At 36.2% G+C, this 14432-nt stretch overlaps 1 long non-coding RNA gene across 7 annotated transcripts in view; it reads left to right on the top strand.

The window, feature by feature from the left end:
- Positions 1-9338: 9338 nt before the first annotated feature.
- LOC113178735 (uncharacterized) overlaps positions 9339-14432 on the top strand; it is an 84849-nt gene continuing 79755 nt past the window's right edge. For 3 of the 7 annotated variants that reach the window (XR_013343270.1, XR_013343271.1, XR_013343267.1), the window contains exon 1: positions 9343-9504. This is a non-coding gene — a long non-coding RNA (uncharacterized LOC113178735). Of the gene's footprint in view, positions 9505-12031; positions 12091-14432 lie in introns of all 7 variants that reach the window. The other 4 variants (XR_013343268.1, XR_013343272.1, XR_013343269.1 and 1 more) reach the window with 3 other exon arrangements.

The following is a 14432-nucleotide window of genomic DNA, read 5'->3' as shown; positions in this document are numbered from 1 at the left end:
AACAATATTCTAAGGCCCAATGATCTAGGCAAAGTCAACTAGAAAATTGTGGAACAAGAGTGGTAAAGAAAGCATTGTCCCTAGGAGCAGGGAGGATAAAGTATCATTTAATGAAACAGGAGCAGACTTGGAAACAGAGAGGGAAAGTGGCTGGTTCAGGATATTTGAGATGTGGAATCTGTGAATAGAAGCCAGGGAGAAAGCAATTTGACCTAAACTTGTGGACTTGGAATGACTCAAAACTACTTGGTAAAACTGCAGAATAAAGAAGATAAAATAATCAAGCTAATATAGAGATTTTGAGGTTGAGTGTGGTGGCATACGTTGATAATCCCAGTGACTTGGGAGGCTGAGGCAGGAGAATCACAAATTCAAGGTCAGCCTCAGCAATTTATCAAGAATTTGTCTCAAAATAATAATTAAAATATAGCTGAGGGTTAAACACCCGTGGGTTCAATTCCCAGGTTATTTGTGCATTATCATTATACATAATAGTGGGATTTATTTTGCCATATTTGCATATGACATAACATAATTTGGTCAATCCCATTCCCCAGTACTTTCCCTTTCCCCTCTGCATATTCTCTATTTTACAAATAAACAATAGAGCAAAAGGTTCCATCACCTTTTACCTGTTTGAGTCCCTGACTGAGGATCAGAATGCCTGCAGGTTGACACTGTCCACATAGCTTTCTGTTTCTCAAGGTTCTGAAAGCTACGACTTCCCAGCCTTCAAGCCTAGTAGTGGCAATAGAGCCTCAAACCTTACTTTGCGCTCTGCCCGCCTCCACATGGTTTCCTTGTCTTCTGAGAACTTTTCTTGTCTTCTAATAATCCTTTAAAAATTGTTCCTTTCAAAGTAGCTCCTTAAATTACCCAATATGAGTATGTCATCTATTCCCTGCCAATCCTCAATGATAAGATCCTTTGTGATTCTGCTGTTTTTTTAAGCTTCTCCTAAAGAATTTGCAAATAAATCAGAAATTTTTTTCTAGCATATCCATGATGTATTTTTCCCTAATGTACTGAAAAAATATTTGTTTTCTTGTGTGTGTGTGTGTTTCTGTATTGGAAAAGGAACAAAGGAAGGAAAAGGTGGGTAAAAGAAAGATAGATGAAAATAAAAAACTGAAAACAAACCAGGAGACAAAAGGAAATTAAGATCATAAAGGTGAACAGTGGAGTTCAGCAGTTAAGGACTCCATGTGGTGAACTGAGATCCTCCATGGCCACTGGCTATTGTATGACATTGAAAAAAAATCACCTTCCTTTGTCTAAAAACTGTTGTAAATAATACTTCCTATGTCAAAGTAGTGTTGTAAGGATTCATGAAAAAAAAATTGTAACCATTCTTGACAAATTTAGGTCTTCTGTAATTGCTATTTATTTATTTATTTTCCTTTCCCCCAGCATTATTGAGATTACTAAAATAATGTAAATTTTGTTTCTGTATTTTCATTGACATTAGGTTAATTTAGAATTTGAATGAATGTGAAAATCTCCTAGATGGACTCACATCTGTAATCCTAGTAACTCAGGAGGCTGAGGCAGGAGAATCACAGGTTCTAGGCCAGCCTCAGCAACTTAGCTGGGCCTTGTCTCAAAATAAACATAAAAAGGGCTGGGGATGTTGCTCAGTGGTATAGCACCTCTGGGTTCAATTACTGGTACCAAAAAAAAAAAAAAAAGAAAAGAAAAGAAAAGAAAAAGAAAGAAAGAAAGACATTTTTCTTCAGTAATGTTATTTTGGTTTGTTTCTTCATTCATTAGTTGAATAAATAAAGAAAAACCATCCAGGTGTGGTGCTATATACCTATTATCTAAGAAACTCTGAAGGCTAAAGCAGAGCATCACAAATTCAAGGCCAGCCTCTGCAGTTTAGCAAGGCCTTAAGAAATTTAGTAGGTAGACCCTGTCTCAAAATTAGACAAAAAACAAAGAAAAGGGCCAGGGATGTAGTTCAATGATAAAGCACTCCTGGCTTCAATCTCCAGTGCAAAAAAAAAAAAAAAAAAAAAAAAAAAGGAAGGAAAAGAAGAAAACAACATATGCAGAGGGTATATGTTTATGATGTTTTGACTCATACTTTTTCAACTCCTTGATGATGTGAAAGCAGTACACATTAGTAGAAACTATATTTCAAATTTTAAATTTGGCTCTTTTCCCAGCCTAGCAATATAGCAGTATGATACAGTTTTCTGATGCTGAGCAGTAACAATGAGTGCAGCTCCCAGAAAACCATGAGATAATGAAGGTAAACAACTGATACTCTGTGGTGTGCGATGCTGCTAAGCAAGGGTAGGTCATGTTGCTAAGCGAGGATAGGTCAGTAGGTAAGGTATATTAAATGCATGTTCAACTTACAATTGTGTGTTTGTGTGTATGTGTGTGTGTGTGTGTGTGTGTGTGTGTGTGTGTGTTTTGCCGGAGATAAAATCCAGGGACTCACATGTGCTAGGCACATGCTCTACAGCTGAAGTACATCCCTTGGTCAACTCAAATATTTTCAGTTTGTAAGGAGTTCATCAAAATGTAACTGCATCATGAGTCAAGGATCTTTGCATCTGTATACAATATACAAAGATACATATAAGCTTATATGTAAATATATGTATTTCAGAATCCAGCATTTACAGAGTGACAGGTGAATGAAGGCATGATACAGAATTTATCTTCCTATGTGCAATAGCTCTCTATTACATCATTTATGTTATTCCATTATGTTATGTGTGAGTACTTCCTTCAGTAAGTCCTTCCTTCAGTATGACTGCTTATGTGCAAGATATATACAGCATTTTCCTTTTCTTTCATTCCTCTCTTCTTCCCTCCCTCCCTCTCTTCCTTTCTTCCTTCCTTTTTTCTTTTCCTTCCTCCCCCTCCCTCTCTTTCCCTTCTTCCTTCTCTCTCTCTCTCTCTCTCTCTCTCTCTTTCTACCAGGGATTGAACCCAGGGGGATGCTTAACCACTGAACCACATCCCCAACCTTTTTTTTCCCCCCACTTTGAGACAGGGTTTCACTAAGTTGCATAGGGCCTCCTTAAGTTGCTGAGGCTGACCTTGAACTTGTGATCCTCCTGCCTCAGCCTCCTGAGTTGCTGTACACAACTATATCTGGCAGCATATACAGCATTTTGAAAACTTTGTTTTAGCATTTAAAATCAAATCAAATCAAATATATAGTGCATCATGTAGTAGAGAAAATCTTCCAGTATAAATTTAGGAACAATTAAACGTGATTGAATCTTCTCCGTGAATCGAATGGTATTCATATACATTTCTTAAAGACATTTCAAAAATACTGTTTGTACTCATAAATTTAAAAAATCTGTCTTCTAATTGTGAACCATATAAGCTGCCTTTTTGATGATGAAAAATATTAAATCATTAAAGTGAGCCACTCTTGTAAAAAGGGAAACAATTTTTTAATTAAAGAGAGATTTTGAAACAATCATTTGACCCCTTGGTTTATTCAGTTTCAATGCAGTAAATGCCCCTGCTTTGGAATATTTTCAGTACTTTGTTCAGCAAATTAGCTAAGCCAGTTGGGCTAAGATTCAAAGGCTCAATTCAGTTTGTAATTTGTTATATTCGCATTTCCTTCACAGGTTTCTTCTTCTGTCATCTGATAGCCACATTACAAAAGATAAAAGCTCTCTCAAATGGGTAACAGAAACCATTTTCTGCCAAATCCATATTTCTGGTTTAAGTTTTGTGATTTATTCTTCAGAAAATTTTGTGATATCATAAAATGTGCATAGTAGTCTGTTTATTCTGGTGTTATCTGTCACTAATTCTGTTTTTTTAATTTGTTTTAATTAGTTACACATGACAGTACAATGATCTTGACATATTATACATTTGAATCAGATTCTGTTTTTGTTTTGAGCAAATAAAAACACCTCACTGTCACTTTCCTCAGTTGGGAAAGAAGTTTCCTTTGCTAATTTTTTTCTTCTACAGTTGTTTGATTTAAACTTGAATTAAGGATGTTTCAGCAATTTTTTGAAACCTGTGATAACAGAAGCTAAATGTAAGTTTCATGGCAATGGGAATTTTTGTTTTATTCACTGATATCTTCCACGTATATTGCTGGCACACTGTGAAAGTTCAATAAGCATCTTTTTTTTTTTTTTTTTTTTTTTAAGGTGTAGGCAGTGGAACCCAGGGCCTCAGCTACGCAGTTCTGTAAGCATTTTTTCAATGTAATACTTTTTAGCTGTAACAAATATACATTATACACTTCCGTTCTTTGGCACCAATAAGATTCTTTTATTTTTTTAGTGTCAGAATCAAACCCAGGGCCTCACACATGCCAAGCAAATGCTCTACCACTGAGTCACGTCCCTAGACCTACTTACATTGGTTAGAATGAATCAGATTAGTGTGAAAATCTCTTCTAGATTTGCTAATGCATTTCATTCATTCATTCATTCTTTCTTTTTTTCGATTCTGGGGACTGAACTCAGGGGCACTTAACCACTGAGCCACATCCTTACCCCTTTTTATTTTGAGACAGGGTCTGGCTAAATTGTTTAGGCTTTGCTAAATTGCTGAGGCTGCCCTCAAACTTGATTTTTAAAAAAATATTTTTTAGTTGTCAATGGACCTTTATTTTTTATGTCTTTACACACAGTGCTGAAAATTGAACCCAGTGCATAATATATGCTCAGCAAATGCTCTACCATTGAGCCACAACCTCAGCCTGCTTGAACTTTTGTTTTGGCCTCTCAAATCCCTGGGATTACAGGTTTTTAAAACCATATCCAGTCTACTAATGCATTTTAGAAGTATTTCGTATCTGGAAGTAATCTCAGTGATTTGGGAGGCTGAGGCAGGAGGATCATAAGTTTAAGACCAATCTTAGCAATTTAATGAGACCCTCTGTTTCAAAATAAAAAATATAAAGTGCTGGGGATGTAGGTCAAGTGGTAAAATATCCATGGGTTCAATCCTCAGTCCCAATAAATAAACAAATAAATAAAAAATTCCCCCTAAATTTACTGGGCACAGTAGCAGTAATTCTAATTCCAGTCTCAAGAGGTGGAAGCAGGTGGATCAAAAGTTCAAGGACAACATCAGCAATTTAGCAAGACCTCAGCAATTTAGCGGAAACCCTGTCTCAAAATAAAAAGGACTGGGGATGTAGTTCAACAGCCACTGGATTCGATCCCCAGTATTGAAATCAAAGCAAAAAACAAAACAAAACAAAAAATCTCCCTAATTTTGCAAATGCTTTTGCAAGTATAAATTCAAACTTAAATCAAACTCATTACATTAAGAAAAAAAAGTCATTTATTTGTTTTGGCATTAGGAATTGAACCCAAAGCCTTGTGCATGCTGTGTGTCCTCTACCACTGAGCTACACCCCTAAACCCTTATTACATTTCAAAATAATCTGCAAAGTATGAAGAGGTTGCGTTGTATATTAGTATAAAAATGTGAAAGAGTATAATTTATTTAAGGTTTTAAAAAGATACTGAGATACTCAAGCCAAGTTTATGACCTTCTAAGAAATCTATTTATGAAATAAAAAAAGAGAAAGAAATGTATTTACTGTTTGCAAAGTCCCTGAAGGCTTTTTCTGTTTTCTTTTTGTTAGTGTGCTTCAATTAAACTCAACCTGGTAGGAAATATTGTTTAACAAAAGTTCCTTAGACACGTACACCAAATGTTATTTATTGCTGCACTTGACTGATATCTAGCCTGGCATTGTGCTAATTGGCAACAAATAACAGTGTCCATTCCTTTGCAGGCTCTTGCACTGCCAAATCACGGAGGCCATTTACAACTAGCTGCCTAGGAAGAGCAAGGGCACAACAGCAAACACGTTGACAAATTACTTGAAAACAATTTGGAATTAAAATTTAAATGCATCCTTTGCATTTAAACCCACCTAGAGTGGGTTTTCATGATGCTTGTTGACCTAAGGACTTTATGAAGTTTGGAAAACTAGTAACTGAACTTTCATGCATGAAATCCACACCTAAAAAGAGCAGATCAGGACTCCATAAGAAGTCTAAAAATACTCTCTGATGCCTTTGGACCTTGATTCTGTTACAATATTCTTCTTAGGTTGCCAAATTAAGAATTATTGCTAATGCAGACTAATGTGTGAGGGAGATTTGGTGTCGACATTCCGTTTGTTGACCCATGAACCACAAGGAATATTTAATATCTTATGTAAAACTTATCATATTTCTGCTTCCTTTCTGCTGAATGAGAAAACCTATTTATAGACTACATAACATGAAAGGCATGGCAGAGTTTTCTTTCAGGCAATAAAAATGTAATGCAAGCCTTCCCTTGTAAAGAAAAACAAATGGCTTGACAAGTGATTCTGTAACTGTTTAAAACAGGATCACTTATGAAAACAGATCTTTTAGTCTTCTACTGGGTTGGGAAAATGAGCAACACCTTAGTGGTTGTTATTCCTCACAATTATCACACAGACGCGTTTCCCTGAGTAATGGAAGCACAAGACTGGAAAGGTGGATTCTAACATTGAATAAATGGTTACTGATAGCCACATGTGTGAACAGATGGAAGAAAGGAAGGATGGAAGGAAGGAGGAAGGGAGGGCATAAAGGAAAGAGAGGGAGGGAGACAGAGAGAAAAAAGGAATCAAGGAAAGAAGAAAGGAAGAGCCATAAGGAAAAATTGAAATTATGGCATCTGCAGGAAAATGGATGGAACTTGAGATCATTATGTTAAGTGAAATAAGTTAAACTCAGAAGGTCAAGGGTCATATGTTTTTTTTCTCATATGTGGAAAGTAGAGAGGAAAAAGGAAAAGAAAGGTAGGGAGGAGGAAATCTCATGAAAATCAAAGGGAGAGCAGTAGAAAGAAGGGACCAGGGGATAGAAGAAGAGAAGGAAGGTGGGGAAGCTGGGGAGTGGATATTGACCAAATTATATTGTGTTTTTTTTTTTTTTTAAGAGAGAGAGAGAGAGAGAGAGAGAGAGAGAGAGAGAGAGAGAGAGAGAGAGAGAGAGAGAATTTTTAATATTTATTTTTTAGTTCTCGGCGGACACAACATCTTTGTTGGTATGTGGTGCTGAGGATCGAACCCGGGCCGCACGCATGCCAGGCGAGCGCGCTACCGCTGAGCCACATCTCCAGCCCCAAATTATATTGTTATATTGTATGCAAGTACGAATGTGGAATCACAAATTCCATCATTACAGATAATTATAATGGATCAAAAAATGTGGATAGTGAAACACATTTTTAAAAAGGCAGGAAGGAACAATAAACTTCACCTGAAACCATCTTGCATTCTCAATTAGATTGGTCATCCTGTATATTTGTTTTTTGCAGTTCCATTTTGAAACATGACACATTTGTGAAGGGCATGTTTAAGATAATATCTTTGTAGGCGGTGATCTATTTGTTCAATTGGTATCTTATTATTAATGTGCTAGACAATTCTCTATATGTAATTAAAGTAAGCGATCATATATAGAGGCTAGCTGAGAAAACTTGTGCTAAGCATATACTCTTTGACTTACTTTTAAAAATTTTATAGAAAGATGTGACTAAAAAAAAAGAAAGATGTGACTAAAGGAATGTTTATTATTCATCCAGTATTTTTATTAAAAGCTAAACACTGGAAGGAATCTAAATGTCCATTAATAGATATGATCTAATAAATTCTATGCACTTTACTATTGAATGCTATACAGTTGTTAAATGAGCTTTATAGCTAGGTGTGATGGTACATCCCAGTGACTCAGGGCTGAGAGAGGAGGATCAAGTTTGAAGCCGGCCTCAGTAAGTTAACAAGGCCCTCAGCAACTTGGTGAAACCCTTTCTCAAAAAACAAAAAGAGTTGGAAATATAGTTCAGCAGTAAAACACCATGGATTAAATCCTGAGTACTACTACTTCCAATAATAATGATAATAATAATTGTTATAATAATAAAGATTAGTTGTCTTTTTTTAAAAAATGAGCTCTGTGAAAACTTAGAAAAACTTCAAAACAAATTATAAACTAAAAGTGGGAGTCACAGAACAGTATATATACAATTATTGACTTATGTAACATTTTAAAGTTATAGTGTATGTGTATGCAAATATGTACAAAAAGGAAAAGAACTTTTAGAATGTTTTGTAATATAATATGTATTCATGAGTTACTTACTAACTCGAAAATAGCAGTTATATTTGGGTTCAAATTGGTTCATGGTGTGTTTAGTTTGCTTCTGGGTACAAAATCATTGCCCTTTTTTTGAGTTGTTTTGTTTCTTGTTAGTTTTAAGGCAGATACATTACAGTTACTACCTTAACCATATGAGCATTCCATCTAATTTTTTTTAATTTCCAGAAAATAAAATCTATCAATCTCTGAAAAAAAACTCACTTAGGGAGGTTTAAAGAGAAAAATCTGAGCATTCTGTCCTTGGTTTTGGGATAAGTTTCTCAATACATTTATTTTACATTTTGCAGTGCTGGGAACTGAACTCTGGCCCTTGTACATACTAAGCCAGTATTTACCACTGAGCCACAACCACAGCCCTTAGTACTTTTAAGAATAATTCCTTATTACTATATTTATTCCTAATCCATCAATTCAGTAGGTTTCTGAACATTCTTATGCAGGAAGCGTTTCTCTGAGGCTGTGAAGACACTAAACTTCACCTTCTTAACCAAGACCACTGAAATTTTTTAAAGAGGAGTCAGGCACAAAATTAGCAACTCTCTCCCCATACAGTAAGCAGGATACCAGGAAGAGAAAAATAGAATTTAAGCATCAATTAATTATAATTTTTGTGGGGAGGATGTTATGGGGATTGAATCTAGAGGGCTTTAGCTACTGAGCCACATCCCTAGCTCTTTTTATTTCAAGACAGGGTCTCACTAAGTGGCTTAGGTAACTTACTGAGGCTGACTTTGAACTTGCCATCCTTCTGTCTCAGTCTCTAGAAACATGGGATTATAGGCCTATGCCACCATACCCCGCAGTTACATAGACTTGAACTATCAGTGCACTTAGCTGCAGATAACCTAAAACTATGACTCTATGGACTTTAACAATACAGAAAATGCATAATTCCACGTAGCAAGAATTTTTTCCAAGAGGATTCTCTGGGAAGGTGACAGGGCTCTAACAGAGATTCTGAGAAGTCATCTTTTCATTTCTAGCAGTAGCTAAATAGTGGATCCAGAGCTATAACAGAAGGCAAGACCCATGTCATGAGGGTTGCCGTTGGAAGGGTCCAGCAGGATGGTCTCCAAAGAATCCGTGAAACCATCTTTAAAAAATGACTCAGCTTTACACATCTGCCAAAACCAGAGAGTGCAAAGCCGTCTTAAAATAGTATCAGTCAAGGAAGAACTTTCTGCTTCCCTTTTCTCTCCTGCCTCTAGTGCTCCAACAAAGAGGGGTCAGCAACAGCAGCTGAGAATGTGAGAGGAGTGAACAAACATGAAAGAAGCAGCTCACCACATTGTGTTTTGCCAAGTCGGGTGGCCTGCCCACAGTTACGACCTAACTGCGGAAAGTAGTGAGTGTGTGTGTGTGGGGGGGATCCTGTTTTTAATGAAAGCTGAAATGTTGATTAACATCACTGTCTGGGCTTTGGAGTTTCATCTTCTAGTCTGTGCAATGTGATTTAAAACAGCAATTTAACTTTTTATTTCCTAAGCATGAGGAGGACAGTTAAAGGAGAGCCTAGGTTATTTTCCAAGGACCTTGGAAGAGGTTTCTTTATTAAATATATTAAATATTAAAATATATTAAATATATTTTTCTGAGTGAGAAAGGAAAATAATGATTTCTTAAGTTCTCTGATTAGGCTCCCTCTCTATTTGCCTCTGTGCACAAGCAGTTAAACATGTGCAGTCACCTCTATTCTATTTTTTTTCACAGCCCGTTTTTTGTGTTTTATTTTACTTTATTTTAAAAATTATTTTTAAAATTTATATATGAAAGCAGAATGAATTACAATTCCTATTACACATCGAGAACACAATTTTTCTTATCTCTGGTTGTATACAAAGTATATTCACACCAATTCGTGTCTTCATACATGTACTTTGGATAATAATGTCCATCATATTCCACCATCATTGCTAACCCCATGCCCCCTCCCCTTCCTCCTCTATTCTTAAAAAAAAGAAAAAAAGAAAAAAAGAAAAAAAGAAAAAAAGAAAGAAACAAGAATCCTCCTCAGAACTGGGTGTAGTGGTACATGCTTGTAATCCCAGCAATTTGGGAGACTGAGGCAGAAGGATTGCAAGTTAGAGGGCAGCCTCAGCAATTTACTGGCCCTAAGCAACTTAGAGAGACCCTGTTTCAAAATAAAAAATAAAAAGAGCTGGGGATGTGGTCCAGTGGTAAAGCACCCTGGGTTCAATTCCCAGTAGCAACACCACCACCACCACCATCATTATCAATATAAAACCTCTCCCAGTTCTGATCTAGTTATATTGATGTAGTCCCCTTGCCTTTTTTTTCTTTTGAGAGCAGATTTTTTCCCCATTTTTTTTTTATCAGTGCATTATAATTGTACATATTGATGGGATTTCTTGTTATCCCCCCACTGAGAGTGGTTCAGGAATCAAACCCAGGGTCTCTGGCATTCTAGGCTTGTGACCTGCCACTGAGCTATACCCCAGCCCTTCTTCCTCTTTAGGGTCAAATTTACAGAAAAAAAATTGGCTGTGTGTCAGAGGTCTGTCAGGTCAGTTCCAGAACCGTGAATTCCTGATCTCAGCAGCAGGCACATGATTCTGACACCGCAAATCACAGTGGCCAATATCTATGAACAGCAACTGGTCTAAGGAATGCGCCTATGGCACATGCAGTGACAATTAGAATATTTACTTCAGATTGCTACTCAGAGTTTGGAAGGACTGCTGGGAAACCCAGTTTCTGGTCCTATTACCACAATGAACACACTCTTGTAAGATTCATCATTTCTAATATTTGTTACTATAAACTACATCATACTACAACTTAGTGAGGCCCTAAGCAACTTAGTGAGACCCTGTGTGGAAATATAAAATAGGGACTATAAACTGGGACTATATAAAACTGGGACTACATAGCTCAGCGAAAAAGCACCCCTGGGTTTCAATCCACAGTGCAAAACAAACAAAAAAAAAAAAAAAAAAAAAACAACAAAAAAAAAACCCCAAAACAAAAAAACAATCTAAATCAAATCAAGGGGTCTGGACTGTGGCTCAGTGGTAGAGTGCTTGCCTAGCAGGCATGAGGCATTGGGTTCGATCTCCAGCATAACGTAAAAATACACAAATAAAATAAAGGTATTATATTCATCTACAACTAAAAAATATTAAAACAAACAAAACAGATTTAGCTAGACACAGTGGTTCATGCCTGTAATCCCAGAGACTTAGGAGATAGAGGCCAGAGAATCACAAGTTCAAGGCCAGTCTTAGCAACTTAGTAAGACTGTGTCTCAAAAGTTAAATAAAAAGAGCTGTGATGTATCTCAGAGATAGAATGTCCCTGGGTTTGATCCCCAATACTAAAACAAAACAAAACAAAACAGCAGCAGCACTACCAGCCAGGTTCATTGAGATATAATTCACATGTATCATGTAGTTTACTTATTTAAAGCCATGTAACATTCAATGTGCTTTACTCTATTCATGGTTATGCAACCATCACCGCAATAAATTGTAAAATATTTTTGTCACTCCCAAAATGTAGTCCATGCCTACTAGTAGTCATTTCCCATGCCACCTCCAGTCTTATCTTTTTATTATTGAATTTTAACCATACTTTATCCATTCTGGTTACTAGATCTTTATCAGGTATATAATCTACAAGTATTTTTCCTACTCTGTAGCTTGTCTGTTCATTTTCTTATAGTGTTCTTTGATGCATAAATGATAATGATGATGATAATGATGATGATGATGATTTTGCAGTGCTGAGGATTGAACCCAAGTCCTCCTACATGCTAGGCAAGCTATCTACCACTAAGCTACATCCCCAGCCTCATGTTTTCTATTTTGATGGTATAATTTGTCAAATTTTTCTTTGGTTGCCTGTGCTTTTAGTGTTGTATATGAGAAACCATCAAGCAAACCAATCTGAGGAAAAATTAATAAAAACCAAGGTAAAAATTTTATTTCTATATTTTATTCTAACAATTTTTATAGCCTTTTAAGGTTTTACATTTATACCCATGATACATTTCATGTTAAGCTTTGTAAATGGTGTGGGGTTGGTGTCTATATTCCTTTTAGTACCAAATGGTCTCAGTGCCATTTGTAACTATTTGTTATTTTACTCATTAAATTTTACTCCAAAACGCTTGGCAATCTATTAAAAAGTCAGCTGACTGTAAATGTAGGAATATTTTTCAATGTCAATTCAAGTGGGCCGTTCTGTATGCCTGTCTTTGTTCCATTAACCACACTGTCTTTATTACCTTAGCTTTGCTGTACTAAGGACAAATCCCAGAGGCTCCACTCAACCATTGAGCTACAATCCCAGTGCCCTCACCTTTTCTTTTAAGACAGGGTCTCACTAAGATGTCCAGGCTGGCTTCAAACTTGAGATCCTCTTGTCTCATCCCTCAGATTAGCTGGGATTACAGGTGTGTGCCACCATACCTGGCTTTTATTACCTTAGCTTTATAGTAAATTTCAAAAGCTGCAGGTGTGAACCTTCAATTTTGTTCTTTTTTTTTTTTTTAAACTAAGACTGCTTGTTTATTTTAGGTTACTTGAATTTCCATATTACTTTTAAGATCAGTTTGTCAATTTCTATAACAACTCCAGTTGAAAATTTGATAGGGATTGTATTGAATCTAGATTAATTAGGGGAATACTGCCACCCTAATTATACTGTCTTTCAATCTATGAACATAAGATGTGTTTCCATTTACTTAGATCATCTTAAATCTCTTTCAATAATGTTTTATAATTTTCAGTATCTGTGTTTTAGACTTTTCTTATTATATTGACTCCTTAGTATTTTATTCCTTTTTAAAATATTTATTTTTAAGTTGTAGTTGGACACAATACCTTTATTTTATTTATTTTTTTGCGGTGCTGAGCATCAAACCCATGGCCTTGTACTTACTAGGCGAGCGCTATACTGCTCAGCCACAACCCCAGCCCAGTATTTTATTCCTTTTGATGTAATTATAAATAAAATTGTCCTTACCTTTGTTTCAGATTATTCATTGCTAGGATTAGATACATAATTAAATGCACTTTTTACTTACTTTTTTTTTTTTTTTTTTAGTAACAGGAGTTGAACCCAGGGGCATTTTACCACTGAGCTACATACCTAGCCCTTCGTACTTTTTTTTATTTTTGAGACAGGGTCTTGTTAAATTGCTGAGACTGGCCTGGAATTTACAGTCCTCCTGCCTCAGCCTTCCAAGGAATTGGGATTATGGCTGTGTGCCACTGTGCCCATCCCAACTTACTATATTTTCAGTTTACAATGAGTTTATGGGGACATATCCCCAACCTAAGGGAAGCATCTGTAATGATATTGTATCTTGAAATTGTACTGAACTTATTTGTTGGTACTTGTAGATTTTTAGTGGAATCCTCTGGATTTTCTACATACAAGATTGTATCATCACTGGGTATGGTGGCTCATGTCTGTAATTCCAGTGGCTGGGGAGGCTGGGGCCGGAAGATCCAAAATTCAAAGCGAGCCTCAGCAATTCATCGAGGCCTAAGCAACTTAACAACACTCTGTCTCAAAATTTCAAGATAAATAAAAAAGGGCTGGGGATGTGACTCAGTGGTTGAGCACCCCTGAGTTCAATCCCTGGTACAGAAAAAAGGTAATATCAAATAGAGGTAGTTTTTCTTCTTTCTTCTCAATCTGGATAACTCTTATTTCCCCCCTTCCTTTTTTTTTTTTTTTTTTTTTTTTTGCCTAATTGCCCTGATCAGAGCCTTTGGTTTGATGTTGAATGAAAGTGATAAAAACAGATATACTATCACTTTTTAATTTTTTTTGGTACTTAGTGCGTTTAACCACTGAGCCACATCCCCAGCCCTTTTTGTTTTTTTATTTTGAGACAGGGTTTCACTAAATTGCTGAGGGCCTCCCTAAATTGCTGAGGCTGGCTTTGAAATTGCATCCTCCTGCCTTAGTCTCCTGAGTCATTGGGAATACAGGCATTCAAGACTGCACCCAGCTGTCACTCTCAATCTTAGGGCAAAGCATACAGTCTTTCACCATCAATTGTCAGCTGTGGGGATTTTTGTAGATGCCATTTATCTGATTGAATAAGTTTCCTTCTGTACCTAATTTGTTAAGTGGTTTTATCATGAAAGGGCATTTGATTTTGGCAAATTTGTTCCAAATCTCTTGAAATAATCATGTGGACTTTATTTTTTTATTCAGTATGTAAGTATGTTGAATTTGATATATAATACTAAATCATCTTTAAAAAATTGTAACAAATTATATTCTAAAGAGAAATTA

Source organism: Urocitellus parryii, chromosome 2 (assembly GCF_045843805.1).
Source record: "Urocitellus parryii isolate mUroPar1 chromosome 2, mUroPar1.hap1, whole genome shotgun sequence".
In the NCBI taxonomy this organism is placed as follows: domain Eukaryota; kingdom Metazoa; phylum Chordata; class Mammalia; order Rodentia; family Sciuridae; genus Urocitellus; species Urocitellus parryii.
Note: the sequence above shows the minus strand (reverse complement) of the source record. Positions and strands in the feature narration are given on the sequence as shown.